Below are 5,829 nucleotides of genomic sequence, written 5' to 3'. Positions count from 1 at the left end.
AGATAGGGGACATATCAGATAGTAAACTGATAGAAACAGACACCACATTTGATACCAGCCAAAAGGAAGAATGAGAAGTGATAACTGTGAAAGGGGAGGAACCAACGCTGTCCCCTTCACATGCACCATCACTACTTGTAGGAAGGTAGGCTGGCTGGCAGCCTCCCATACACACTCTGGCTGGGTGGCAGTCACCCACCAGTACACACAGCAGGCCCTAAACCCATATCATTATTGCTAAGCAGGAAGATGGGAGTCCATTTCACTCTGATGGACCATTTTTAAATGCAATCCATAACCTGGCTTTGGCAGGAACCCTTCTTACTCCTCCTACTTGCATTTGATACTGGGTTTAGGATCTGCATAGGAAACACACACACACACACACACACACACACACACAAGCACACACTTACCTGTGTTGCCTGCTGACGCCTCCTTGGCTGTCCCCAAACGGTATAAAACCAACAGCCACGGGAAGCTGTAAGGATAGAGGACATACCTGCATCCTATTGGACTCACTTGTCTTGGTTAAATCCAGCTTATTTGAAAACTTATGGTGCTGCTGCTTCTGATCATGGCAGTGCTGCTTCTGACAAGGCTGTTCTTTGGTGGGCCTAGGTGACATCACAATCTCCATGGTTACATACACAACAAAGGTCAGATGTTGTTTACACCTGGCCATGCCAGTGGTATTGAGTAGCATATCACAGTGCTAAGGGTCCTGGATGCAACAATCTTTCAATGGGGAATAGCCGCACTGAGTTTGTCAAGAGCACCCATGTTTGCAACTCCAACAATACACACATATGTATGTATGTATGTATGTATGTATGTATGTATGTGTATCTATCTATCTATCTATCTATCTATCTATCTCTTTCTCTCTCTCTATATGTATATATATATATATATATAATTTTTTTTTCTTTTAAATATATATATATATATATATATATATATATATACATATATAGAGAGAGAGAGAGATGGAAATACTTTTTTAAACATGTTTTCACCTTTTTTTTACCTTCTTTTTTTCTTCTCTCCATGTTTTCCTTCTTTCCTCCTTTTTTCCTATGCTGCTGCTTCTTATTTTACTCCTTTTTCAGACCCTATCATTGCACTATTGCTTATTCAATACCACCAGCAGATGGAGACACTATATTACAACATTAGTCGTGAGCAGCAGTTTGTACAAACAAATGCCTCATAGCTGATGTCCTATCCATTATTGCAATGGATGGCTGGCTGGCAACATTTGTTTTAATTATTCCAATACCACAGTACCAATGCATGGTCAATCAACAGCAATGACACCCCCATGTCAATTAACAAGATTCAGCACCCACTACCTGAAAGACAGCTACCTATCATGTCATGTCCAACCTGCACAGGTGTGCTGGTTGCTGAGCTTATTCAATTAAAGAGGACATTCAGCAGCAGCAGTCCTGTGCCTGGTCGCTCCAACAGGGGCCAGACACAAGCGGCACCACCTATTGTCTTTTGCCTGCAGTAGGGGCCCACTGGACTAGCCAGCAAGCAGCTGCAGCAAATAAACAGGTAATCTTTCTTTCCAACACTGAACCCTGGTGGTGCATTTAATATATGCTACCATATAGGGGACATATCAGATATTAAACTGATATAAACAGACACCACATTTGATACCAGCCAAAAGGAAGAATGAGAAGTGATAACTGTGAAAGGGGAGGAACCAACGCTGTCCCCTTCACATGCACCATCACTACTTGTAGGAAGGTAGGCTGGCTGGCAGCCTCCCATACACACTCTGGCTGGGTGGCAGTCACCCACCAGTACACACAGCAGGCCCTAAACCCATATCATTATTGCTAAGCAGGAAGATGGGAGTCCATTTCACTCTGATGGACCATTTTTAAATGCAATCCATAACCTGGCTTTGGCAGGAACCCTTCTTACTCCTCCTACTTGCATTTGATACTGGGTTTAGGATCTGCATAGGAAACACACACACACACACACACACACACACAAGCACACACTTACCTGTGTTGCCTGCTGACGCCTCCTTGGCTGTCCCCAAACGGTATAAAACCAACAGCCACGGGAAGCTGTAAGGATAGAGGACATACCTGCATCCTATTGGACTCACTTGTCTTGGTTAAATCCAGCTTATTTGAAAACCTATGGATCTGCTGCTTCTGCTCATGGCAGTGCTGCTTCTGACAAGGCTGTTCTTTGGTGGGCCTAGGTGACATCACAATCTCCATGGTTACATACACAACAAAGGTCAGATGTTGTTTACACCTGGCCATGCCAGTGGTATTGAGTAGCATATCACAGTGCTAAGGGTCCTGGATGCAACAATCTTTCAATGGGGAATAGCCGCACTGAGTTTGTCAAGTGCACCCATGTTTGCAACTCCAACAATACACACATATGTATGTATGTATGTATGTATGTAATGTATGTAATGTATGTAATGTATGTATGTATGTATGTATCTATCTATCTATCTCTTTCTCTCTTTCTATATGTATATATATATATATATATATATATATATATTTTTTTTTTTCTTTTAAATATATATATATATATATATATATATATATATATATATATATATACATATATAGAGAGAGAGAGAGAGATGGAAATACTTTTTTAAACATGTTTTCACCTTTTTTTTTAACCTTTTTTTCTTCTCTCCATGTTTTCCTTCTTTCCTCCTTTTTTCCTATGCTGCTGCTTCTTATTTTTCTTCTTTTTCAGACCCTATCATTGCACTATTGCTTATTCAATACCACCAGCAGATGGAGACACTATATTACAACATTAGTTGTGAGCAGCAGTTTGTACAAACAAATGCCTCATAGCTGATGTCCTATCCATTATTGCAATGGATGGTTGGCTGGCAACATTTGTTTTTATTATTCCAATACCACAGTACCAATGCATGGTCAATCAACAGCAATGACACCCCCATGTCAATTAACAAGATTCAGCACCCACTACCTGAAAGACAGCTACCTATCATCTCATGTCCAACCTGCACAGGTGTGCTGGTTGCTGAGCTTATTCAATTAAAGAGGACATTCAGCAGCAGCAGTCCTGTGCCTGGTCGCTGCAACAGGGGCCAGACACAAGCGGCACCACCTATTGTCTTTTGCCTGCAGTAGGGGCCCACTGGACTAGCCAGCAAGCAGCTGCAGCAGTAAATAAACAGGTAATCTTTCTTTCCAACACTGAACCCTGGTGGTGCACTTAATATATGCTACCAGATAGGGGACATATCAGATAGTAAACTGATATAAACAGACACCACATTTGATACCAGCCAAAAGGAAGAATGAGAAGTGATAACTGTGAAAGGGGAGGAACCAACGCTGTCCCCTTCACATGCACCATCACTACTTGTAGGAAGGTAGGCTGGCTGGCAGCCTCCCATACACACTCTGGCTGGGTGGCAGTCACCCACCAGTACACACAGCAGGCCCTAAACCCATATCATTATTGCTAAGCAGGAAGATGGGAGTCCATTTCACTCTGATGGACCATTTTTAAATGCAATCCATAACCTGGCTTTGGCAGGAACCCTTCTTACTCCTCCTACTTGCATTTGATACTGGGTTTAGGATCTGCATAGGAAACACACACACACACACACACACACACACAAGCACACACTTACCTGTGTTGCCTGCTGACGCCTCCTTGGCTGTCCCCAAACGGTATAAAACCAACAGCCACGGGAAGCTGTAAGGATAGAGGACATACCTGCATCCTATTGGACTCACTTGTCTTGGTTAAATCCAGCTTATTTGAAAACTTATGGTGCTGCTGCTTCTGATCATGGCAGTGCTGCTTCTGACAAGGCTGTTCTTTGGTGGGCCTAGGTGACATCACAATCTCCATGGTTACATACACAACAAAGGTCAGATGTTGTTTACACCTGGCCATGCCAGTGGTATTGAGTAGCATATCACAGTGCTAAGGGTCCTGGATGCAACAATCTTTCAATGGGGAATAGCCGCACTGAGTTTGTCAAGTGCACCCATGTTTGCAACTCCAACAATACACACATATATATGTATGTATGTTGTATGTATGTATGTATGTATGTATGTATGTATGTATGTATGTATGTGTATCTATCTATCTATCTATCTATCTATCTCTTTCTCTCTCTCTATATGTATATATATATATATATATATATATATAATTTTTTTTTCTTTTAAATATATATATATATATATATATATATACATATATAGAGAGAGAGAGATGGAAATACTTTTTTAAACATGTTTTCACCTTTTTTTTACCTTCTTTTTTTCTTCTCTCTATGTTTTCCTTCTTTCCTCCTTTTTTCCTATGCTGCTGCTTCTTATTTTTCTTCTTTTTCAGACCCTATCATTGCACTATTGCTTATTCAATACCACCAGCAGATGGAGACACTATATTACAACATTAGTTGTGAGCAGCAGTTTGTACAAACAAATGCCTCATAGCTGATGTCCTATCCATTATTGCAATGGATGGCTGGCTGGCAACATTTGTTTTAATTATTCCAATACCACAGTACCAATGCATGGTCAATTAACAAGATTCAGCACCCACTACCTGAAAGACAGCTACCTATCATGTCATGTCCAACCTGCACAGGTGTGCTGGTTGCTGAGCTTATTCAATTAAAGAGGACATTCAGCAGCAGCAGTCCTGTGCCTGGTCGCTCCAACAGGGGCCAGACACAAGCGGCACCACCTATTGTCTTTTGCCTGCAGTAGGGGCCCACTGGACTAGCCAGCAAGCAGCTGCAGCAAATAAACAGGTAATCTTTCTTTCCAACACTGAACCCTGGTGGTGCACTTAATATATGCTACCAGATAGGGGACATATCAGATATTAAACTGATATAAACAGACACCACATTTGATACCAGCCAAAAGGAAGAATGAGAAGTGATAACTGTGAAAGGGGAGGAACCAACGCTGTCCCCTTCACATGCACCATCACTACTTGTAGGAAGGGAGGCTGGCTGGCAGCCTCCCATACACACTCTGGCTGGGTGGCAGTCACCCACCAGTACACACAGCAGACCCTAAACCCATATCATTATTGCTAAGCAGGAAGATGGGAGTCCATTTCACTCTGGTGGACCATTTTTAAATGCAATCCATAACCTGGCTTTGGCAGGAACCCTTCTTACTCCTCCTACTTGCATTTGATACTGGGTTTAGGATCTGCATAGGAAACACACACACACACACACACACACACACACACACAAGCACACACTTACCTGTGTTGCCTGCTGACGCCTCCTTGGCTGTCCCCAAACGGTATAAAACCAACAGCCACGGGAAGCTGTAAGGATAGAGGACATACCTGCATCCTATTGGACTCACTTGTCTTGGTTAAATCCAGCTTATTTGAAAACTTATGGTGCTGCTGCTTCTGATCATGGCAGTGCTGCTTCTGACAAGGCTGTTCTTTGGTGGGCCTAGGTGACATCACAATCTCCATGGTTACATACACAACAAAGGTCAGATGTTGTTTACACCTGGCCATGCCAGTGGTATTGAGTAGCATATCACAGTGCTAAGGGTCCTGGATGCAACAATCTTTCAATGGGGAATAGCCGCACTGAGTTTGTCAAGAGCACCCATGTTTGCAACTCCAACAATACACACATATGTATGTATGTATGTATGTTGTATGTATGTATGTATGTATGTGTATCTATCTATCTATCTATCTATCTATCTCTTTCTCTCTCTCTATATGTATATATATATATATATATAATTTTTTTTCTTTTAAATATATATATATATATAT

General features: G+C 41.8%; 1 pseudogene; it reads right to left on the bottom strand.

Annotated features, from left to right (window-relative positions):
* Nucleotides 1–1,590: 1,590 nt before the first annotated feature.
* LOC130303657 (U2 spliceosomal RNA) lies at nucleotides 1,591–1,693 on the bottom strand (annotated as a pseudogene).
* Between the last annotated feature and the right edge of the window lie 4,136 nt (nucleotides 1,694–5,829).

The sequence above is a fragment of the Hyla sarda genome, unplaced genomic scaffold (genome assembly GCF_029499605.1).
Source record: "Hyla sarda isolate aHylSar1 unplaced genomic scaffold, aHylSar1.hap1 scaffold_1235, whole genome shotgun sequence".
Taxonomy (NCBI): domain Eukaryota; kingdom Metazoa; phylum Chordata; class Amphibia; order Anura; family Hylidae; genus Hyla; species Hyla sarda.
This window is presented reverse-complemented; position numbering and strand designations above follow the sequence as displayed.